The sequence below is a fragment of the Gorilla gorilla genome, chromosome 12 (genome assembly GCF_029281585.2).
Source record: "Gorilla gorilla gorilla isolate KB3781 chromosome 12, NHGRI_mGorGor1-v2.1_pri, whole genome shotgun sequence".
NCBI lineage: Eukaryota > Metazoa > Chordata > Mammalia > Primates > Hominidae > Gorilla > Gorilla gorilla.
Genome location: NC_073236.2, coordinates 58,490,917 through 58,517,427, shown reverse-complemented (window position 1 = coordinate 58,517,427; position 26,511 = coordinate 58,490,917). Strand labels below are relative to the sequence as shown.

The window sequence follows — 26,511 nt, the reverse complement described above, 5'->3', positions numbered from 1 at the left end:
GAAAGAATTTGTCTTCCTGAGATCGGATGTGCATGGACTGAATTTGAAAGATGAGACTACAGAGCCAAAGGGCTCCTGGAGGTTGCTGTGAGCATAAGGGGTTGGATTCTTGATAGAAGAGATGTAGAAAGGCAAGATACGCAACCTTTCTTTACAGTTACCCGGAGGGTTGGTCCTGTACTTTGACCCTTGCACCTTCAAGTTCAGCCTCTCACTTTGTTTGCTGTTATGTCAGAGCTCCAGAAATCAATATTTAACCTGTGGTCTTGCCTAAGCCACAAAGCAGCAACTCTGATTCACAGCTGCAACTTACAGATGCCTGTACCATATGCTGCCATTCAGAATATCTTTCAGATATAAGCAGGGATGCCATTTCTCAAGGAAGAGAGGGGCTAAATTATTAGATAAATTGATCGGAATTAATATTAGCCTGATTAAGTCAGAACTTAATCTACTTTTGACATTCTCATTTTTGGTTCTTTCAAAATCCAATTAACTTACACAGATGATTAGCATTTGCTAGTTTCTGATTTTAGAGCCTGCAAATTTCTCTCACCATTGCCTTCTCTTTCATTTTCATGACTATAATCCAAATATGACAAAGAGATTTGACAAAGCATTAGAACATTAACCAGTTTAGAGTCTAAAAATTGCATGTGCAACTATCATTAATTATATTTTCAGAAGCTAAAACAGCCTCCTTAAAACAGGCAAGCAGAAAAACCATATACGCAAAAGAAGGTGCCAAACCTGACAACATAAGGTATGTAGAAACAGCATGTTTACTTCATCTGTGTACTTCCTTCTTTATTGGCTGATGATGAGCAAATAAACAACCAACACTGCCATATAATTATGCTTTTTTCTGGAGAGAACCAAGAAAGTTGGCTTTTCTATGTATTAGGAAATTGACTTTATTTTTATAAAATTTTATAAAGCCTTGAAATACTTCATGATCTTTTTATCTCACACTTCCAAGCCAGTGCCAGACCCATGGCACACTAATAAATGGCAATGTTCGTTAGTTGTTAGTTTCTATAAGGCTACTATGGGAGCATGAGATTCTTAAAATTTCACAGAGAAGTGTTTGCTGTTCAAAGTTAAATCCATAGCCTTAAATTTATTTTTCTACTATGATGTCCTATTGGAGACTCTGAACAAACTTCCAAGCTGAAACAACTAGACAAGTGAGAAAGTCCAAAATTTAGTGAATTTAATAACTCTCAAAGGTAAGTAAAAGACAAAGTCAGCCCTCAGACTATGAGTTTCTTTAGAAACCTTGAATTCATGCTTTCTCAAATGGATGAGGCATGGAAACTGGGGGATAAATCCCCAGATTTGCTATGGTGAAAATGCTAAGGAACACTCCAGAAAAACAAACAAACAACAACAACAACAGCAACAAAAAACCAACCAAGAAACTAAAGATTGCATCACTTTTCTAAGCAAGCATATTTCTCTTGATCCTTGCAGTCAGCAGAAGGGGAAAATAATCTCTGGTGAGAATCCCTACACATAAACCTATCTTGATGTGGCTTTCAATCCAAATTCCTGCTACTTTGTTGCCTAAGAAACCTTGGTTATTTCAGGATTTTGCCCTGACACAAAGAACAATTCATGTAGAAAAACAGTATAAACTATACATAGTGTCACACAACTATAAGAGATGTCTTTACCCTGTTATGCAATTTGTCCATTCTATTCTTTATCAGCTCACATGGCTCCTAGACATAGGATGACTGGCCATTTGGAATGTCACAAAGGACTCCAGCTGAGTGAAAGGCATTGTCTCTTCTGGGCATTTGTATTTAGAATACAAACATTGTATTTGGTCTCTATAGATGTTGAAACTGGAAGACCATACAAAACCAAAAACAAAGATATTGGATAGCAATTCAACTGTAATGTACAGAAATGCATTAAGAAAAAATGCATATGTAAGGAAAAATAAAGCCAAGAAAAATCAGAATTAAATTTTTACTTTTTACACTTAGTTCCTCTTGAGAACCCTATCTTCTTCAAGCAAACTCCCCATTTACTAGTTAGAGCAAATTTCTAAACCTTGAAACTAAATTACCCTAACTGTAATAGGAACTTAATATTAATAAGGTCAGGTTTCTTACTTAACAAACAAATGGAGAAATTGTAACCCAAGCAGGGGCAAAGGAATCTTCTAGAGTAATAGAATGACTCAGCCATAACTGGGTTTCAGATCACCAACTCCAAAAATATTCTGTCTCCATTATCTGATATTGTCTCTTCATTCTAATTATTTAAGAAATTGAGAAAAGTTTATAAATTCATTCTTACTCTACCATTGATAAAAAGGTATTGAGGCCGGGCACGGTGGCTCACGCCTGTAATCCCAGCACTTTGAGGGCCAAGGCAGGCGGATCACGAGGTCAGGGTATGGAGACCATCCTGGATAACACGGTGAAACCCTGTCTCTACTAAAAATACAAAAAAATTAGCCAGGTGTGGTGGTGGGCACCTGTAGTCCCAGCTACTCTGGAGGCTGAGGCAGGAGAATGGCATGAACCCAGGAGGCGGAGCTTGCAGTGAGCCGAGATCTTGCCACTGCACTCCAGCCTGGGTGAGAGAATGAGACTGTCTCAAAAAAAAAAAAAAGAGATACTGAGAGTTCACTTTTTAGTGAATATTAAATAAACTAAACACTTGTTTGCATGATCAGTAAAGACTGCTTGAGGAATGCATTATCTCAGAGCAGATATGTGAAGAAAGCAAGAGGCAGAATACTGAAAACTTAGAATATAGGAACTAATAAAGAGTTATGTTCCTAGTTGATGAATAACTCATCTGTGGTTATTTGGATGTACTTCATTGAACCTATACTGACTCATTTCACCCGTCCTCACAGTAGATAATGTGAATAGAAGGTTGCAACAGCAAGCGAGAAAATAGAGTATCAGCTGCAGACCATTTGTTTTCCGTGTCAGGGTGCAGACAGATAATTGACCTTAGCAGACCCAGTGCCATACAATGTAATGATCAGTCCTTCACACAAAGAAGTACCTACTTCACGCTACTCAACTGTATGCACTTATGTAGTTTATCCATGTAGTATCCTTAAATGAATTGATTATTACATAATACGTTTCTGTTCTGAATTGACCAACTGTTTACTGCAGCAATCAAGTTAATTATTTTGATCTATACAAATGGAATCTAGTGAATTATACGCATGTTCCCGTCATGAGAGTTCGCTTTCTTTGGTATATTTCTGGAATTCAGATCCTACTGAGAGAGAACAAAGAAAGCAAGGATCTACAAGACTTTAATGACAAATGAAATTATAAGATTCTTATGATCATTACAGCTACCGTTAATAATATAAAGAAGTATTCTCAAGAAGACTCGGATGACGTATTTATTAAATCAATTGGCAAGCATTAAGCCTTACTTTTGTCTATTTTATGCTTTTGTCCCCTGTGCTTTTGTGGTCTGACTCAAAAAATATTTGGCAATGTTCTATAGATTTTCCCCTGTATTTTCTTTCAGTAGTTTCATATTTTAAGTTCTTATATTTAAGTATGTGGCCAATTTTGAATAATTTGCTTATATAATGAAAGATAGAAATCTAGTTTCATTCTTCTCCATATGGATATCCAGTTTTCCCAGCAACATTTATTAAAGAGAATTATCTTTTCCCCAATGTATATTCTTGACACCTTTATCAAAAATAAGTTGGCTGTAAATGAATGGATTTATTTTTGGGTTCTCCATTCTGTTCCACTGGTCTATGCATCTGTTTTAATGCCAGTATCATGGTTTTTACAGCTTTGTAGTACAATGTGAAGCCAGGTAATGAGATACCTCCAGCTTTGTTCTTTCTACTCAGGATTGATTTCTATCTGTTCTTTTTTTTTTTTTTTTTTAGTTACATACTAATTTTAGAATTTTTTTCTATTTCTGTGTAGAATGTCATTGTTATTTTCATATAGAAATTGCAATGAATCTGTTGACTGTTTTGAGTAATATGGACATTTTAATAATATTAATTTTTCCAGTCCATGAGCATGAGATATAATTCCATTCATTTGTGTCCTGTTCAGTTTCTTTCATTGAGATTGTTTTATTATAGAGATCTTTCACTCCTTTGGTTGAAGCTATTACAGGTATTTTATTCTTATTTTTGTAGCTATTATAAATGTAATTGGTTTCTGAATTTCTTTTTCAAACTGATCACTATTAGCATATTGGAAAAATTAATATCATTTTTGTAAAATAAAAAACCAGAAAACTATGTTTTCTGCGTGTTCTCACATATACTTAGAAAAATATGATTGATTTTTTTATGTTGATTTTTTATTCTTCAAATTTACTATTTATTTTTTACCAGTTAGAGGTTGGCTTTACTTTTTTTTTTTTGGTGTTGATAGGTTTTTCTAAATATAAGATTATGTCATCTGCCACAAAAGATGATTTGACACTTTTCTTTCTAATTTGGATGACTTTTATATGTTTCTTTTGCCTAAGTGCTCTGGCTGGGACTTTCAGAACTACATTGAATAAAAGTGGTGAAAGTGGGCATCCTTGTCAAGTTATTAACGAATAAAAGACTTTCAATTTTTCCCCATTCAGTATGATATTGCCTGTGGTTTTGTCATATGTGACTTATTATTTTTAGATATGATACTTCTTTTTTTTTTTTTTTTGAGATGGAGTTTCGCTCTTGTTGCCCAGGCTGAAGTGCAATGGTGTGATCTCGACTCACCACAACCTCCACCTCCTGGGTTCAAGCAATTCTCCTGCCTCAGCCTCCCGAGTAGCTGGGATTACAGGCATGTGCCACCACACCTGGCTAATTTTGTATTTTTAGTAGAGACAGTGTTTCTCCATGTTGGTCAGGCTGGTCTCGAACTCTCAACCTCAGGTTATCTGCCCGCCTCAGCCTCCCAAAGTGCTGGGATTACAGGTGTGAGCCACCGCAACTGGCCTTGAGATATGATACTTCTATACTTACTTTATTAAGAGTTATTATCATGGTGGAATAACGAATTTTATCAAATGCTTTTTCAGCATCTATTGAGATGACATAGGGTATTTGTCTTTGATTCTGTTCATGTGATGTATCACGTTTATTGATTTGCATATGTTGAACCATCTTTACATCCCTGAAATGAATCCCAATTGATAATGGTGAATGATGTTTTTTACTCCAACTTTTATTTTAGGTTCAGGGTGATACATGCACAAGTTTGTTACCTAGGTAAATTGCATGTCACTAGGGTTTGGTGTATGATTTATTTTGTCACCCAGGTAGTGAGCATAGAACCTGTAAGGTAGTTTTTTTTTTCTCACCCTTCTCCCAAACTCCACCCTCAAGAAACTCTGGTGTCTATTTTTCCCCTCTTTGTGTCCACGTGTACTCAAAGTTTAACTCCCACTTGTGTGTGAGAACATGCAGAAAACATAGTTTTCTGTTCTTGCATTAATTCCTTTAGGATAATGGCCTCCAGCTACACCCATGCTGCTGCAAAGGACATAATTTCATTCTTTGTTATGGCTGCTTGGTATTCAGTGGTGTATATGTATCAACATTTTCTTTATTCTGTCCACCACTTATGGGCATCTAGGTTGATTCCATGTCTTTGCTATTGTGAAAAGTGCTGCAATGAGCATACTCGTGCATGTAGGCTTATGATGGAACAATTCACATTCCTTTGGGTATATACCCAACAATGGGATTGCTAGGTCAAGTGGGAGTTTTGTTTTAAGTTCTTTGAGAAATCTCTAAGCATCTTTGCACAGTGGCTGAATTAATTTACATTCACACTAACAACATATGTGTGTTACCTTTCTCCACAACTTTGTCAACATGTTTTTTTTTTTTAATTTTCAGTGATAGCCATTCTGACTAGTGTGAGATGGCATCTCATGATGGTTTTGATTTGCATTTCTCTAATGATTAGTGATGTCAAGCATTTTTTTATACGCTTTTTAGCTGCATGTATGTCTTCTGTTGAGAAGTGTCTGTTCACGCCCTTTGCCCGTCTTTAAATCAGGTTGTTTGGTTTTTGGCTGTTGATATGTTTAAGTTCCTTATAGATTCTGTATATTAGGCCTTTGTTGGATGCATTGCTTGTGAGTATTTTCTTCCATTCTGTTGGTTGTCTGTTTACTCCACTACTAGTTTCTCTTGTTATACAAACTAAAGCTCTTTAGTAAGCTCTTTAGTTTAATTAGGTCCCACTTGTCAATTTTCATGTCGGTTGCAATTGTTTTTGGAGTCTTTATCATGAACTATTTGCCAAGGCCTATGTCCAGAATGATGTTTCCTATGTTTTTTTAGGTCTTTTACATTTAGTTTTAGGTTTTACATTTAGCTTTTTTATCCATCTTGAGTTGAATTTTGTACATGGTGAAAGGAAGGGGTCCTGGTTCAATCTTCTGCATATGGCTAGCCAGTTATCCTAGCACCATTTATTGAATAGGATTTCTTTTCCCCATTGCTTGCTATTGTCTACTTTGTCCAAGATCAGATGGTGGTAGGTGTGTGGCTTTATTTATGTGTTCTGTAACCTGTTCCGTTGGTGTATTTGTCTGCTTCTGTACCACTACTATGTTCTTTTTTGTTTCTGCATCCTTGTAGAATAGTGTGAAGTCAGTGTGCTGTCTCCAGCTTTTTTTTTTTTTTTTGGTGGAATTTAGCAGTGAACCCATCAGGTCCTGGGCTTTTCTTTGATTGGGTGCCTTTTATTACTGCTTTGATCTTATTATTAATCTGTTTGGATTTTCCATATTTTCATGATTCAATCCTAATAGGTTGTATGTGTCCAGGAATTTATCTATTTCTTCTAGGTTTTCCAGTTTGTTGGCATATAGTTGTTCATTATAGTCTCTAGTGATTCTTTGTATTTCTGTGTTATCACTTGTAGTGTTTTTATGCATATCTGAATTTATCTATTTGCATCTTTTTCATTTTTTTATTCTAGCTAAAGGTGTGTTGGTCTTATCTTTTCAAAAAACTTTTTGTTTTATTGCTCTTTTGTATTGTTCTTTTATCTTAACTTAACTTATTTCTGTTCTGATCTTCGGACTTCTTTCCCTTCTATTAATTTTGAGTTTGGTTCATTGTTGCTTTTGTATTTCCTTAACGAGTACTGCTAGATTGTTTGCCCAAAGTCTTTTTTTACTGATGTAAACATTTATTACTATATAGTACTACTTTTGCTCTGTCCCTTAGTGGTATATTATAATTCCATTTTTATTTCACAAATTTTTAAAATTATTTTCTTAATGTCTTCATTGATTCATTGGTCATTCTGGAGCATGTTGTTTAATTTATATGTATTTGTACAGTGTCCAAAGGTTCTCTTGTTATTGATTTCTCGTTTTATTCTACTGTGATCAGAAACTTGACATGTTATTGACTTTTTTAATTTGTTGAGACTAGTTTTTTGACTTAACATATTATCTATCCTGGATAATGTTTTATGTGTTGATGAAAAGAATGTATATTCCACTGCAATAAGATGTAATGTTTTATAAATGTCTGTTAAGGTCTATTTGGTCCATAGTGTTATTTAACTCTCATGTTTTATTGTTGATTTTCTGCCTGCATGATCTGTCCATTGCTAAAAGTGGCATGTTGAAGTCCCCTACTATTGTGTTGTAGTCTTTTCCTTCCTTTAGATCTACTGAGACTGCTTTATATTTTGGGGTTATCCAGTGTTGGGTCGATATATATTGACTATTGTTATATCGTCTTGCTGAATTGCCACATTTATCATTACATAAAAACCTTCTTTATCTCTTTTTAGTTTTTTACTGAAAATCTTTGTTATCTGATATAATTATAGCTACTTCTGCTTTTTCTGGTTCCATTTGCATAGAATATCTTTTTCCATCCCTCACATTCAGTCTATATATTTCTTCATAGGTGAAGCAAATTTCTTGTAGGCAGCATTACGTTGGGTCTGATTTTTATCATTTCAACCACTCTATGTCTTTTAATTGGATAATCTAGTCAATTTACAATTGATATTATTGATAGGTAAGGACTTACTACTGCTATTTTGTTTCTTGTTTTCTGGTTGTGTTGTAGCTCTTCTCTTACTTTTTTCATTTCTTACTGTCTTCCTTTGTGATTAAGTTATTTCCTCTGCTACTTTGTTGCTATTTATTTTTAGTGTATCTATTAGAGGTTTTTGTTTTGTGGTTTTCAGGAGGCTTACAGAAAATATCCTATTGTTATAATAATTTGTTTAAAACTGATACCAACTTAACTTTGATTACAAAAAAAGAAGAAAAGACCAGGTGCAGTGGCTCACGCCTGTAATCCCAGCACTTTGGAAGGCTGAGGTGGGTGGATCACCCACCTCAGGAGATCAAGACCATCCTGGCTAACACGATGAAACCCTGTCGCTACTAAAAATACAAAAACTAGCCGGACATGGTGGTGCATGCCTACATGTAGTCCCAGCTACTTACGAGGCTGAGGCGGGAGACTCACTTGAACCCGGGAGGCAGAGGTTGCAGTGAGCCGAGATTGCACCACTGCACTCCAGCCTGGTGACAGAGCAAGACTTCGTCTCAAAAACAAAATAAAATAAAATAAAATAAAATAAAATAAAATAAAATAAAATAAAATAAACAGAAGAAAAAAGGAGACAAAAAAGCCCTGTATATACTAACTTTATTCTCTGCAAATATTTTGAATTTTTTTCACAATTTACATTTTATATTGCCTATTTTATAACAAATTGTTGTAATAATTATTATTTTACTAGATTTTTATTTAAGTTTTCTTACTAAATATATAAGTGGTTTACACACTATTATCACAATATTAGTATAGCCATCATATTAGCATCTTTTTCTTTCAATTTTCAGAACTCCCTTTAGAATTTCTTGTAGAACACGTATAGTAGCAATGAATTTCCTCAGCATTTGCTTGTCTAGAAAAGACTTTAGTTCTTCATTTCTGAGGGATATCTGTGCTGGATACAGCATTCTTCATTAACAAGTTTTTCTTGCAAAATTAAGATCTGGTTCTTCTTTTATAGATTTCAGTTTAAATGTCAGCGAAAAGTATTCTAATCACACCGTTAGAAAGAAACAAAAAATATAGTACCCACCTGCAATTTTTTCCACTATGATTTCTTTTCTTAATATAGCAAAAAATGTCATGTTTGTTATTTCCTTATTTATCTGATCTCTTATGTGTGTTATTTGCTTATTTATCTGATCTCTTCTCTTCATAGGTTGCAAGTTCTTTGAGAGAATACACACACACACACATATACTTTCTTATTCAGTGTTTTATTTTTAGATTTTAAAATAGTGCTTGGCATTTATTAAGCCATCATAAAAATATACTATTAACTGTATAAATAAATAAATTAGTGAATTCATATGTACTTATGTTTTTATTAGTGTAAAAATTAAGCAAATTTTGTGAAGGAACCTAATTACTCAACCAACATTAATGTAATGCTAAAATAATACAAGATGGAAATATACTTCTCTAATTGGCAGACTGATAAAAAGGTAAAAATTGAATGAAAAGTCTCATTTCTGAGTGGCTTGAGGTAATCTAGTCTTCTTTTTTTAGCTTATAAATTGCATGATTATTAGAATTATGCCTACCCATATAATAGACTTTCTTTGCACATTGGTATTTTGAGATATACTTAATTCAGGATTATAAATCACATAGGGAGATGATTCATGCAAATTTAGAATTCATTAGCATTTACTAAATTATTTTTCCTACAATTCAAGCAAAGGGAACAAGTCAAATGGGTCGAGTTGGAAAAGAAAAGCAATTTGATGATAATTCCGTTACAACGTTTATAAATAACCAGAAATGGATGAGTTGCAGGCTGCAGAAATCTTGTTACCTTATTGTAATTCAAGTGAATAGAGAAGACCCTCATTTACAATAAATAGTTGACTTTATATATCAGCTTATAGGCATCTTACTGATGACACTAGGCAAAATACATTTTCTCAACATAAAAATAACTTCCATTACCTAGTATAAAAGTTCTACTACTAGTTAATTATTCTTGTTATTGGAAAAGTCAAGTAATTTGTTGGTGGAAATGAGAAGCAAATGGTATAGTAAAAAGTAAAACCAGCTTCAAATCCTGATTCTGCCACCTGGTAGCTTTACAAGCTTATCTAATTTATCTAGCCTCTTGGAGGCTTAGTTTTCTCATATACAATATGTAATAAATAATTCTAGCAAAACCTGTTGTAGTTAAATGCAAGATAATGCATGTAATAGCCTGATATATAATAGCTGCAGTTGTTTTTTTGAATCTCTGGGTTCTACATCAGTGGATTCAACCAACTGCAGATCAAAAAATATTCAGGAAAAAAATGGAGGATTGTGTTTATACTGAACATGTGTAGACTTTTTTCTTGTAATTATCCCCCAAACAATACAGTACAACAACTATTTACATAATATTTACATGGTGTTAAGCATTAAAATAATCTAGAGATGATTTAAAGTATACACAAGGATATGCATAGGTTATTTTTAAATGCGATTAATACACCATTGTATATAAGACACTTGAGCACCTATGGATTTTAGTATCCAGAGGGGATTCTGGAACCAATCACTTATGCATACTGAGGGACAACTGTACTGAATAGATATTATTTTCCTGCTATGTCCAAATTCATCTACCTTTTGGCAGCAAACTAAGCCTTCAAATGTCCTCTTTCACATATATTTTACCTTCCTTACTAGCACTGAAATGTTTGTTCTAAAATGCATTTTTAATAAATTAATTATCTTGGCCAAATATTATCTATGTTCTTCCCAGTGCACATAGAAGATCAGCTGACAGTCTTTACTATAATATTTGAATATTTCATGTAATAAACCTACCATTTATTTTTACCCACAGAAACCATTGTCAGGCTTAAAGATTTCTGTTTTCCTTTTCCAAATCTGACCACCATTGGCACATCTCTTATTTTTGTAGCTACCCATTAAATTTTTCATCTTTTCCCATCAGTGTTTAATAATAAATCAGACAACAAAATTCTGAAGATGGGGCCGGGCACAGTGGCTCATACCTATAATCCCAGCACTCAGGGCAACCAAGGCAGGCAGATTGCTTGAGTCCAGGAGTTTGAGACCAGCCTGGGCAACATGCTGAAACCCCATCTCTAATAAAAATACAAAAAAAAATTAGCTGGGCATGCGGGCATGAGTCTGGGGTCCCAGGTACTCAGAAGGCAGAAGTAGGAGAATCACCTGAGCCTGGGGAGGTTGAGGCTTCACTGAGCCAAGATAACACCACTGCACTTCAGCCTGGGCAACCAGAGTGGGACCCTGTCTTGAAAAAAAAAAGTTCTAAACTTTTTGGTTTTCACAATATTTTGGCCTAGAGACCGGATGCCATTCAAAGCCACTATTTAATGCTACATCCTTCTGCTTGTAATACCTCTGTGGGATAAATGAGGTTTTTTTTTTTTTTCTGTTATTGTTATTTGCCTCTTTTACACATATACAGATTCATTCTAAGTGGTGGGTTTGTTTTCAATTTCCACTTCCTGGTCTATAACTTTTTAAAATCTTTTTTTTTTCAATTGTGGAGTGGAAGAATGTGAAAAATGAAGTCGGAGTTGACAAATCTAAAATTGGGTATAACATCTGCAATTTGTAGTTTATTGAGACTTGGGTTTGTTAGTATTTTTATATCCATTTTATAATTTCCAACTAAAACTATTCCAACAAATCAACTGGCACACATAAGCACTTGGTATAGATCCTTCCTCTCCGTTTACATATTGAAGATTACATTTATTATAGCTGTGTAATGATTCTTATATTTCTATGACATGCCTATATCAGATCATCAGATTCTTACATTTTCTGATATGCCTACATCAGATCATCTCTTTTCCTGTTTTATAAACACTAACTTGACATGATAATTTTCAACTTAAATTACCATCATGATAATTTTCATCTTAAATTACCATGATTACTTTTCATGGGACTTTTTTTTCCATTAAATCAGCAGTTTTCAGGTGGGCTATGATTTGCTGGAAGTGTCCTCCTCTACCCACATATGTACTATATAATTGTATTAGATTTTCATGATATTTTGCCAAAATTAGTGTATGTTATACTAATAATGTTAATATAAATAATATTACATTATAGAGCAGTGGGATGCACAATTCACTGTAGTGTATCTTCCTTAGCTCAAGATGTTTCAAACTGAAAGGTGGTGTCAGGGGAGATTAGAGGGTATCAGTAGACTTGAAAGACCAAATTGCTGCTATGAAGCAAGTCTTGAGTATTGTCACTATTTATGAAGAGTTTATTAAATAGATGTTTTTAAATCTTCAATCTGAGGACATGTTTATAAGTGTAAAGATCCTCTGGTTCTTTGAGCAGTGTCAGTGAGGTCATAATCATGAGTATCTTCTCTGCTTCTCTCCTTTTAAGGCACTGAAAAACAGCTTCCTTAAGGCCAGAATTAAGACTTAGGTAATTACTTTTTCTCGTTTTTTTTTCTTTATTAATGAAAAACAAATTTATTCTTTATTCTTTATGGTATGCTAGAAATAAAATAAAGTAGTGCTTTTCAATTTCTTGATTGTAAGTCATAATAAAAGTTTTTTATTCTATAATGTAAAAAAAAATCTCCCCTCACACACATACAAATAAGAATGTAATAAAATTATATTTAATTTTACAATATGTCATCATCTCTATTTTATTAATTTATAAATTGATTTTATTATTTAAATGATAATTGTGATACACTAAGTTGTTTTGTAACCTACTAATGGGTGGCAGCAAGTACTCTGAAAAATACTGAAGTAAAACAGACTAAGATAAGAAGGACCGGTTTTGCTGGTCAGTTACAATCTTCTAGTGTCATTAATTGACCATTTACTGTAGATGTGACTCATGTTTTTAATGTCATGATGTCAAAGAGGTGAAAAAAAAAACAAAGAGAGAGAGGGACCAGATGGGGATAAGGAAGCTCACAGCTGAGATTTAGAAGAAACCACTTTTCTTTGGCCAAGCAAGTACTTACCATGTGGTAGGGATGGGTGAGTCAGATGATATTGAAAAGATTTCTGGGCTTTCAAGTTCTAGGAAGAGTTTTAGAATAATAATGCTCTACTGTCCTGCAAAAGAAATGGAATGAATCCTTGTAGAGCTATTTATTACCTAAATTCTGCTTTCAACACCTTGGAAATAGCAACTATTTATTGCCAGGTACTCCTCTAACATTCATGTCTACTAACTCATTTAATTCTCATATCGTAAAATACAGGTATAATTATTATCTCTAGTTTATAGATCAGGAAACTGATGCACAGGTTAAGTAGATTGCCTAACTTGCAGAGTGTCAGGAATCTTTGCACTAGGGAATACATCTCAAAGTATCTTCTATGTAAAATTGCATTGATAATAATAATAATACATTGATTGTTCACCATTAGTAAGCTATACCCGTCTAGGTTGCTACTTCCTGTGTGGAACTCAGTGTGCTCGTGAGTAAAAGTTGCATCCATTTCTTGTGGTAGTTAATTCTTCAAGCATTCTAGGGCAGGTCCTATGCACATATGTTTGGAATAGTAATGATTAATCAAAAGAAGTACTCAAGAAAATATTAATGAGAAAATAATATTCTGGCACTGATGCTGGTGGGAAAAGGAGAAGCATATGAAACTTGTCTTCGAAAATGAAACATAATGTCCTGACATTATCAGTAAGAACACCTATTCAATAACACAGATAAAACTGAAAGAAAATTGTGTCTCATATTGAAATCTTACAAATAAAAAATTATATATGTACATAAAGTATAAAATTATTTTTAAATTAGTTTCTTCCTAGCTATTGATCAAAATGTTTTTACAGGTTCTACAGTCATTCAAGAATATGTCAGTTTAGCTTTCAGGGTGATGGGTAAAATATCAAAACCGCTCATGTTCTTTGTGACTTAGTCCCTTAAGACAGTTCTTTCTTCTGGTTTGACAATTCACTGACCACTTGCCACGTAATAATAGAGCTGCTAACAGTGGTAGAGACCAAGACACTTATACCGTTGTCAGTATTGCCTCTGGTACGGGAACTTCTGCCATTAGACCTGTGCCACCTATAAATGCACATAAGACAATGTACTCAAAGAGACTTAAAGCCAGCTATAAAGAAAAAAATGTATACTCAGATTATGTGGCTCCCAGAAACATAAAATTTCTGTAGGAGAGAGATAACAATCTGAATAAAATGATGATGATAATGGTAATGGTAATGGTGGTGTTGCTATTGTAATAATAATAATAAGATGCCATCTTTCCAGATGATGATAATTTTTTAAAAGCTCAATAAAATATTATTGATTTTTTTTCTGATATATTTAACAGAATAATGATCAATTACTGAGAACATGTTCATGAGAGAACTGGATCCCAGAAGTACGCCAACATATGGGGCTACCTCTCCTTGAGGGTATTTGAGAATCTAGGAAATAAAGCTGAGAAGCTAGTTTGTGGTTTTGATACCTGACTAGGACTTAAGGGACAAAAGTCAGAGCACATGTAATTACACGGGTATTTGTATACATTATTCTTTAGGTTCAGTCCCCAAAACGCTACTCAAAAATTTAAAGGAAATTGAAATAAATCAACCACAACATGACTTTCTGACCAGTTTCGTGTCATCTGCATAGCAAAAACCTCAAGTCCTCAAATATAACTAAAATGATTTTTCATTATGTATGTCTTCTGAAACATGGAAAAAGCAAGGGAAGGTAAAGTCAACTAAGACGCAATGTATTTGCCCAAATTATTTTTCATACCTAAAAGCTAACACAATAAATGATAATCAGACATATGAAGATAAAAAGAAAACATGAGTGAGTACCAGCAGAAATAAATAAGTAGAAACGGGCACCCAGATGCAAGAGATATATGTATTATTAGTCATGTCTTTCAAAAACAAACTGTATTTACTACAAATGTGCCTGGAGACATAAGCCAAGGTTAAACTGTCAGCAGGTAACCAAATATCATTTTTGAAAATTCACTTAAATAATTTGAAAAAATACAAATATAAATAAAAGAATAAACTGTCCTGAATTATAAATTAAATGTACTTGCTTAAAGAGTAGGCACTGAGGGATGCTAACACAAAGCCTCAAGCAAACTCACAAGTAATTTTTAAAAACCTGTTGATATATTCTTTTTAAGTAAGGGAAATAGGTAGTAATGAGAACATAGAGGACCTGTCAAATAAATTTAAAGAAAAACATAACATTGGAGGATTAAAAGAGCAAAAATGCTGTCATTACAGATGATATATTTAATCTTTAAAAATTTGAATTGAATCTACAGATAAATTATAAAACTTCAGTGGAGTTACGGGCACAAAATCAATTTTAAAAACTAAGGACTACTCTGTACTGGCTCTAATCAAAGAGAAAGAAGAACGGAAAAAAATATGTTCACATATAAAGCAACAACCTTTAGAATATAGTATTGATGATTAAAAGAGGAATTTTGCCTTTAAAATCAGCTCCAGGAAAAAAACGTGTGCTTTCAGAATTTAAATAATATAATTAATTTTCAAAATCAAGTCAATAGAAATACGTAGAAATTTTAATACTTGAAATGGAGAACAAGTATGTTCTTTATTTTTTAAATGTGTCCATGGAACATCAACAAAAATCAATAAAATTTTAAGAAAGTGTATTTAATTTACATACTACAGTCTTTATATAACACAAGAAAATTAAAATAAATTGTGAAAACTTATCAAAAAATCTTTATTTGAAAATAAATACTTGCAAAAGTACTTAATTGAAATTTAAAATAAATACAAACTGAAACCACAAAACGATTGTAAAGCAACAGAGACACATTAACACAAAATTTATGGAAAAAAACAAGCTGAACTCGAAATAAATTTAAGACTCAAATGTCTTTATCACACAAGAAAAAACAAAAGCTATAGGAACTTGGAACTTATGAAAATAAAAAGAATACAATAAGCAACTAAAAATTGTTTATAAAAATATACAAGCGTAAAAAACTAAAAAGACAGAGAGAATTAAGAGAAAGAATGAAATTAATAAAAATACATGTTTTTTAAGTAGAAAAGATACATACTTCCAACACTATGTTTTTCTTCAATCAATAACATTGATTATTAGTACTTTATATGTGGAACCAAAGAAAAAGAGTAGGAATGCTTAAGATCAGAAATGAAATAAAATCCATAATATAAGTACTAATAAAGTTAAGAATTATGAAAGACAACTTGAATTCAGTATTTTTATGAACTAAATAAAATATCTGAATTTCTTAAAAAATATAAAACCTGATATCTTCAACCCTGAATACTCATTACAATCAGTGGAAATAATTTAGAATAAAAAATTACAAATGCTCAGGCCCCTCCTACCTCAGGTCAATTGCATCAAAATTTTGGGAATGGAAATCAGCTTTTTTTAAAAGTTCCTTAGTGATACTAATGAACACTGAAAGTTGAGAACCTCAAGTTTCTGTTTTCATCAGAAGACTCGTTTCCTCTCTGTTCTCATATCTGTTGTCATTACTCAACATAGTATTCTCTTACTTCAAAAGATATTGAATGGAGGTTAAAATATACCAATAAAAAGATACCAGAATCACATTATGTCACAGCTCAGTTATATTTAACTTTTAAAGAGAGAAGGAAATAGAAAGTAATTTGTAATATTTTATATCATAGTAAAAATGAAAATCCTCTGAATTGTTTCTGTATGAACAGCAGAAACTTAACACCAACTCTTATTAAAATAATAATAGTGCCAAAAATCAAAAGTTCTTCTATTCAAAAATGTCACCAAGAACCTAAGCAGATACATTTTTTGAAACTACCCAGAAAGAAGATATCTAATCTTTTAAAGGTTTTATTTTTTAAGTTTTAATTTTACAGCAAAATTAAGAGGAATGTGTAGTTATTTCAAATAACTCCTGTCCCCACACATGTATTGCCTCCTTTCTTATCAACATCCCCTTCCAGAGGGAGGCATTTGTTACAATTGATGAACCTACCTTGATTTATTATCACCAAAAGCCATAGTTTACATTAGAGTTCATTCTTAGTGTTGAAAATTCTGTGGGTTTGGACAAATGTATAATCATATGTATCCATCATTTTAGTGTCCTACAGACTACTTTCGCTGCCTTAACAATTTTCTGTGCTGTGCCTATTTGTCTCTCCCTCTCCCCTAACCCCTGGTAACCACTGTCTCCATAGTTTTGTCATTTCCAGAATGTCAGATACTTGGAATCGTATCATGAGTAGCCTTTTTAGATTGGGGTTTTTCACTTGGTAATATGCATTTAAAGGTTTGCAATGTCTTTTTGTGGCTCTATAGCTCAATTTGGTTTTAGTGCTGAATACTATTCCATCGTCTGGATGTACCACAGTTTGTCCATTCACCTACTAAAGAATATCTTGGTTGCCCAAGCTTTTGCAATTATTAATAAAGCTGCCATAAATATCCTTGTGCAGATTTTTATGTAGTCACAAATTTTCAACTAATTCAGTTGACCACCAAAGTACATAATAGATGGATCATCAAATAAGCTAATTTTATTACCTTATTCACGATAAATTCCGCCATAATGTTTCCTTTATTAACAGTGAAAGCAGCTTAAGAGGGTAGCATGTTAGAAATACCTTCACGAATAGAAAGCTGAAAGATTCTCCTAGGCAATAATTTGGATCCTGGCCTATATAAAAGGTATTGAATCATTTTATCTCATCCTGCCTGTTTCCAGCTTGCTATCAAAATGATTTCTCAGTAACTTTAGTTCTCCTTTCATTCAGAATTTTACTGTGTTCCAATAAGATGTAATATCAATTTAATTACATATCAAAAAATACAGAATGTTTTAATAAAATGAGGCTTCTACCAGATATCCAGATAGCTAGAGTCCTCTCACAAAGTAGTGGAAAAACAGAGCATATAATTTTACCTCTAAATTATTATTATTTTTATTTTAAATCTGTGCTATTTAACCATTGCTCTAATTTTCTCTATTTCTTTTGTAAACATACAAAACCTGTTGTGTGCCTATCTCCTTTGCCTTTGATCTTCACTCAAATAGTTCTATAAAAAGACAGTCATGTTGTGGATTTCTATACAATATAGGTATGTGTGCATAGAATCTGTGCATAAAGAGATGAAACAGAAACATTGCCAAGAATGAATACTTTGGGAAAAAAAAAACCTAATGCAAATTTGTCTTATTTGATGCATTGCCATAACCAGGCTCTGAACATAAATAAATATTACTTATGTTTGCAGTGAACCTCTGTGATTTCTCAATGTATAGAAAAATCACAACTACTTAATTGATAAAGTCACGGCAACTTTGTATTTTTTGCTGTTTTTAGTACTGTTAATCCTATAGGGAGATTCTGGTCCTTTTGGTTATATAACTCAGCAAAGATAGCAGATTTATGAACTTGGTTACCTATGGGGTTTTTTGTGTGTGTTATCTAGTGTCATGCAGAGAAAATATATCATTTTCAAAATATTCTCTACCACCTTTAGTGTTTTCAACATTTCATCTAAATCATATGCCAGTTCCCTCCTCATTTTTAGTGATAATTCTGCAGTTAACCTTCTCACACATAAAGTTTAATGCTTTGTGTTGGCAAACCATTTGTCTCCAGGTGGCGCTATTCAAAGCAACCAAGAAAGCAAAACTATGTAAGTCACAACACTCACAGTCCTTCCTGTCAATGAGTGTAAAGAGGGAAAAAGTTGACAATGGTTAAAACAATAGAATGTCACCAAAATTGAGAAGTGAGTGCTTGTATGCTCATAGACAACATGCAGATTCCCAACCAGATATGAAAGAGCTGTTGAAAAAAACAAACATCTATTAAGGCAAATAGCATTATATGAAAACTCTTTCAACAGTGAATCTCCTAACACTTCAGCGTATTTTAAAAGATAAGAAAGATCATGTTTTAGGAATAAAATTAAAACTGCAGAAAACCAGTAAGTTCAATAATATACGTTCACATTATTTCTAGCTTGCATAGCTATCTTGGAAAACAAACATGAATGTGTTTACATAGATATTCTTGATTTCAGGTGGGATAATTCAGCATTGAGTTACTGAGCAGTAACAATAGAGTAGATTATGATACACTAGAGCCAGAAGTACCTGGGCATATTGACATTACTCTATTTTAATCAATGTTTTATGCATTTGTGCATTTCATATTGGATATAAAGGGACATATATACAGGATTGAAGCACTTTACCTTCTGATTAACCTCACACTAAAAGTATTTTAATTGTTGAATGTATTTGACTTCATTATGCTATTGAATATTGTATCTAGTTTATTCTCTGGGTTTGTATTGGTGACAGTGGGATTGTAACAAGAGGTAGACCATGAGAAAAAGAGATGATTGAGACTTGTGGCCCATTAATGGAGAGAGGAAGAGGCTGTGGTTACTGGAAATCTAAAGAAATTCAGGAGTTGGAAAACTAGAATGTAAGGAAGGGCAAGGGAAGCTCTGTAAATACAGAAACTAGAAATGAGATATATGTTACATAAATCAGGTTATCAGCAATTTTTTAAAGAAATAATGTGAAGGAGAATATCTGAATATCTAATATGAAAAGTTACATGACAATTCAAGCCTAACATGGCCTACAAAGTTTTGAATCAATAATACTGGTGAGCAAATCATATTTTTCTTAATTATCAAATAGTTAATAGAATGTACATTGCCATGATTACAGAAAGGCATGAAATTGAGATACAAGAGAAGATGCCTTAATATGGGGCAGGGATTAGTCTGTAAAAATTACTGTGAAGAGGAAAATTCTGGGAAGATGGTGGAGGAGGAAGCACCAGAAATCTGTCTCCCCACCTAGAGAAAAATTGCACTGGCAGAATCTGTCTGATTTAACTATTTTAGAATTACAGAGTCTATTGAAGGACTGCAACTTCCAGGGGAGTTTTAGAAGGGAAATTACAGATAATTTTTGTCAATTTCAGCTCTTAGCACAGCAGTAACTAGTCATCCCCTACTGCCGTGGTAAACAGCTATGCGACTGTATGTGGAGCAGCTTGCACTTAGTTAGCAGGAGCCAAAGCGGCAGAAAGGACCCTGTCCTCCAAATATTGAAGATCTGTGCTGCAATCACTAATACTTCTAAACTGAGAGGTGCAAAAAGGCAATGGTCACTGTTGCACCTCCCTTATTGCTGCAAGTCCTTTCCTCTCCAGCTGAAATGACTTCCAGTGGATTTAAAGAGCCACTGCCCTTTCTTTCACCCTCATCATTTTTTTCCACTGTCTTCATTTTTCTCTTTTTCTCCTTTTGGAACTCAAACCTTAAAGACTCAAAAAACACAACATATGTGAGAAAAATTAAATGGTAATCATGCATCCCCAGGGCAAGGTGTAGGATCAGAAAAGATCCGAAAACAATTTGACTTTACATCTTAGGATGATTCCTGTTACTAACACAGTCTACAACAATAAAATTTTTTAAAAAATACAAAACAATAATAAAGAACAAAAAACTCCAGGGAAGGGTGGCAAATCTGATTTCCAGACTAATCACATTATTAAATTCAAATGTCCAGTTTAAAACAAAAAAAAAATCACAAGGCATATAAAGAAAAAGAAAAATATGACCCATTTAATGGAAAAGTATAATAAATCAACAGAAACTATTCCTGAAAAAGACCTATGGTATTTCTATCAGACAAAGACTTTAAATCAACTATCCTATAGATGCTCAAAGAAAATAAAGGAAGATGTGGAGAAGTGTAAAAAATATGTATGAAGAAAATTGATGGAAGCATCAGTAACAAACAGGAAACCTACAAAAAAGAATAAAGTAAACTCTGGAGCTGAGAAGTACAATAATAAAGCATTCACTAGAGCAATTCAAAGACAGATTTCAGCAGACCGAAGGAAAAATCATCAAACTTAAAGATAGGACAATAAAAATAAAAATTATTAAATCTGAGGAAAAGAAAGAAAACATTGAATGAAAACGAACAGAGCCTAAGAGACCTGTGGAACAGCATTAAATAGACCAACACATACATTTTTGTTGTTCTTGAAGGACAAGGAGAGAAAGGGCACAGAGACCAATAGCTACAAACTTCCTCATTTGATGAAAGACATAAATAAACATCCAAAAAGCTCAATGAACTTCAAGTAAGAAGAACTCAAAAACATCCACACCAAGACACATTATCATCTAGCTATCCAAAGCCAAAAACAAAAACTTGAAAAGAGCAAGAGAGAAGCAACTCATCACATACAATGGACTCTCAATAAGATCACTAGCAGATTTCTCATTAGAAACTTTGGAAGCAATAAGACTGTGCACCAATATATTCAAAAGGCTAAAACAGAAGTTTAAAAACTATCAACCAAGAATCCTCTATCTGACAAAATTGTCCTTCAAATGTGAAGGAGAAATTGAGATGTTCCCAGATAAATAAAGGGCTAAGGAATTTCTTTACTACTAGAGCACCCCTGTAAGAAATGTTTAAGGAAATCCTGTAGGGTGAAATGAAAGAACAATAGATAATAACTGAAAGCTATGTTAAGAAATTCTCTTTGAAAACCGGCACAAGACAAGGATGCCCACTCTCACCACTCCCATTCAACATAGTATTGGAAGTTCTGGCCAGAGCAATCAGGCAAGAGAAAGAAACAACAGGTACTCAAATAGGAAGGGAGGAAGTCAAATTGTCTCTGTTTGTAGATGACATGATTGTATATTTAGAAAACCCCATCATCTCAGCTCCCAATCTCCTTAAGCTGATAAGCAACATCAGCAAAGTCTCAGATACAAAATCAGTGTGCAAAAATCACAAGCATTCCTACACCAACAAGAGACAAGCAGAGATCCAAATCATGAGTGAACTCTCATTCACAATTGCTACAAAGGGAATAAAATACCTAGGAATCCAACTTACAAGGGATGTGAGGGACCTCTTCAAGAATACCTACAAATCAGTGCTCAAGGAAATAAGAGAGGACACAAACAAATGGAAAAAAAAATTCCATGCTCATGGATAGGAAGAATCAATATCGTGAAAATGACCATATTGCCCAAAGTAATTTATAGATTCATGCTATTCCCATCAAGCTACAAATGACTTCCTTTGCAAAGTTTGAAAAAACTACTTTACATTTCATATGGAACTAAAAAAGATCCCCTATAGCCAAGACAATCCTAAGCAAAAAGAACAGACCTGGAGGCATCATGCTGCCTGACTTCAAACTATACTACAAGGCTACAGTAACCAAAACAGCATGGTACTGATACCAAAACAAATATATAGACCAATGGAACAGAATAGAGACCTTAGAAATATCCCCAAACATCTACAACCATCTGATCTTCAACAAACCTGACAAAAACAAGCAATGGGGAAAGAATTCCCTATTTAATAAGTGGTATAGAGAAAACTGGCTAGCCATATGCAGAAAACAGAAACTGGGCCCCTTCCTTATACCTTATACAAAAATTAATTCAAGATCAATTAAATACTTAAATGTAAAACCCAAACCATAAAATCCCTAGAAGAACACCTAGGCAGTACTATTCAGGACATAGGCACGGGCAAAGATTTCATGACTGAAACACCAAAAGCAATTGCAACAAAAGCCAAAATTGACAAATGGGATCTAAGTAAACTAAAGAGCATCAGTACAGCAAAAGAAACTATTATCAGAGTGAACAGGCAACCTACATAATGGGAGAAAATTGTTGCAGTCTACTCATCTGTCAGAGGACTAATATCCAGTATGTACAAGGAACTTAAACAAATTTACAAGAAAAAAAAACCATCAAAAAGTGAGTGAAGGATATGAAGAGACACTTCTCAGAAGAAGACATTTATACGGCCAACAAGCATATGAAAAAAAGCTCTTCATAACTGGTCATTAGACAAATGCAAATCAAAACCACAGTGAGATACATCTCACGCCAGTTAGAATGACGGTTATTAAAAAGTCAGGAAACAACAGATGCTGGCGAGGCTGTAGAGAAATAGGAATGCTTTACACTGTTTAATGGGATTGCAAATTAGTTCAACCATTGTGGGAGATAGTGTGGTGATTCCTGTAGGATCGAGAACCAGAAATACCATTTGACCCAGAAATCCCATTACTGGGTATATACCCAAAGGATTATAAATCATTCTATAAAGACACATGCACACATATGTTTATTGCAGCACTATTTACAATAGCAAAGACTTGGAACCAACCCAAATGTTCATCAATGATAGACTGGATAAAAAAGTGTGGCACATATACACCATAGAATACCATGCAGCCATCAAAAAGAATGAGATCATGTCCTTTGCAGGGACATGGATGAGGCTAGAAGCCATCATTCTCAGCAAACTAACAGAGGAACAGAAAACCAAACACCACACGTACTCACTCATAGGTGAGAGTTCTCTCATTCACAATTGCTCATTGAAGAATGAGAACACGTGGACACAGGGAGGGGAACATCATACACAGGGGCCTGTCAGGGGGAGGGGAACAAGGGGAGGGAGAGCATTAGGACAAATACCTAATGCATGTGGGGCTTAAAACCCAGATGATGGGTTGATAGTTGCAGCAAACCACCATGGCACATGTATACCTATATAACCAGTGCCTTCTGCGCATGTATCCCAAAACTTAAAAGTAAAATTTAAAAAAAAATTAACATCTCAGGACAGGTAAATACACGGGTAATTGTAATAGCTAGTATTATTTTAACAACAGTTTATAACTTCACATTTTGTCCTTCACATGATTTAAGAGAATGATACATTCTGAAAACCAGTGTTATTATTTTTTTTATTACACTTTAAGGTTTAGGGTACATGTGCACAATGTGCAGGTTAGTTACATATGTATGCATGTGCCATGTTGGTGTGCTGCACCCATTAACTCGTCATTTAACATTAGGTATATCACCTAATGCTATCCCTCCCCCTTCCCCCCACCCCACAACAGGCCCCGGTGTGTGATGTTCCCCTTCCTGTGTCCATGTGTTCTCATTGTTCAATTCCCACCTATGAGTGAGAACATATGGTGTTTGGTTTTTTGTCCTTGCAATAGTTTGCTGAGAATAATGGTTTCCAGCTTCATCCATGTCCCTACAAAGGACATGAACTCATCATTTTTTATGGCTGCATAGTATTCCATGGTGTATATATGCCACATTTTCTTCATTCAGTCTATCATTGTTGGACATTTGGCTTGGTTCCAAGTCTTTGCTATTGTGAATAGTGCTGCAATAAACATCTGTGTGCATGTGTCTTTATAGCAGCATGGAAAACCAGTGTTATTATAATTTGGATTTATAACTCTAAATTTTGTTTCCTATAAAATTTAAGAGACTAATGCAATTAAAAGAATTATTAGTTTATGTTTGGGGACATAATCTATAAGGCTATAATTTTGTGACACCAACTGAAATGGGTAGGATGGAGGTGGAAAGGAGCAGAGTTTTTTAATGCTATTGAAGTTTAACTGGTATCAATTCCAACTAGATTATCATAACTTTAGAATGTTACATGTAATCCCCATGGTAACCACAAATCCATAAGAATACATACAAAAAGGATGAGAAAGGAATTTAAACATTTCACTACAAACAAAAATTAAATACAAAAGGGTGACAGTAATACAGGAAATGAGGAACAAAAAACAAAAACTGTAAGACATATAAAAAACAAATATCAAAGTGACAGAAGTCCCTCCTTATCAGCAATAACTTTAAATGTAATAGATTGAAATCTCCAAACAAAAGATGGAGATTGAGTCAATGGATAAGAACATATGATCCTCATACATGCTATGCAGAAAAACCTCACTTTAGGTCCAAGGACACAAAAACATCCTTTTAAGTTGCAATTGAAAAAGATATTTCATGCAAATAATTACCAAAATAGAGCAGGGATGCTTATACTAATATCAGAAAAAATAAAATAAAAATACAAAAGTTGACAATTGACAAAAAGAGCACTACATATTAAAAGTTTTAATAAAGCAAGGAAGTATAACCATCATAAACGTTTATACACTTAATGACAGACCACAAAAATATATAAGGCAAAAACTAATAGACTTAAAAGGAGAAATATACAGCATTACAAATACAAAGTACTAACAATATACAATAGTACAATAATCATTGAATGTTTCAATGCTTTCAGTAATGCATTAGGATAACCAAGACAGAAAATAGGTAAGAAAGTAAAGGATTTAAACAATGCAATAAACTAATTAGATCAAACAGACATTCTCAGACCAATCTACACAATAACAACCATATACATATTGATTTCAAGTATACATGGAACATTTTCCAGGTAAGCCATATGTTAGGCCACAAATTAAGTCTCAATATATTTTAAAAAGCGAATATCATTCAAAGTATCTTCCCTCATCACAACAGAATTGAGTTTGAAATCACTGACAGAAGTGAAACTGGAAAATTCACAAATCTCTGAAAATAAAACAATGCACTCTTAACTAAACAATGAATCAAAGCAGATAACAAAGGGAAATAAGAAAATACTTAAACAAGAATGAAAACAGAAACCCAATATATTAAAACATATGCAGTAAATAAAAGACTGCTAAGGGAGAAATTTACAGCTATAAATGCTTACATTAAAAAAGAGAAAGATTTTAAATCAACAGCTTCATCTTTACAATTTAAGGAACTAGAAAGAAAGAACAAACTAAACACAAAGCCTAGCATAAACAATGAAAAAATAAAAATTAGAGCAGAACTTAATGAAATAGAGGATAGAAAAAAAATAGAAAAAAGCAAAAGAAAGCAAAAGTTGGTTTCATGAAAAAAATGAGTAAAACTGGCAAACCTTTAGCTAGATAGACTACAAAAAAAGACTCACATTTGTGTAAGATCAGAAAAAAAAGCTGTGGCATTGTTATTGATTCTACAGATCAATTATTATGACATTAATATGAACAATTGTATGTCAACAAATTAGATAACCTAGATGAACAAATTTCTAGATACACAAAACCTACCAAGAATAAATTATGAAGAAATAGAAAATTTTAATAGATTTATAAGTAGAAAGGAGACTGAGTCAGTTTAAAAATCTCCCAATAATATAAAAGCCTGAACCTGATGACTTCACTGGTAAATTTCATTGAACATTTAAATAACTTATATCCATTCTTCCCAAACTTTGCCCAAAAACTTGAAGAGAATTTAATACTTTCTAACTCATTCTGTTAGGCCAGTATTACCATGGTACCAAAGCCAAAGAAACCACAGGAAAATAAAAGTGCAGACCAATTCCTTATGAACATTGAAGCCAAAATACTCAACAAAACAATAGCAAACCAAATTCTGCAGTGTGTTAAAAGGACTATATGCCATGAGCAAGTGAGATTTATTTCAAGAATACTGGGATGTTATAATATACGAAGATACAAAAATTAATCAATCTAATATACCA

At 33.5% G+C, this 26,511-nt stretch overlaps 1 pseudogene; it reads right to left on the bottom strand.

Moving 5' to 3' along the window:
- The window catches only part of LOC101140830 (ankyrin repeat domain-containing protein 11-like), a 200,003-nt pseudogene that overhangs the window by 51,949 nt on the left and 121,543 nt on the right, over positions 1-26,511 (bottom strand).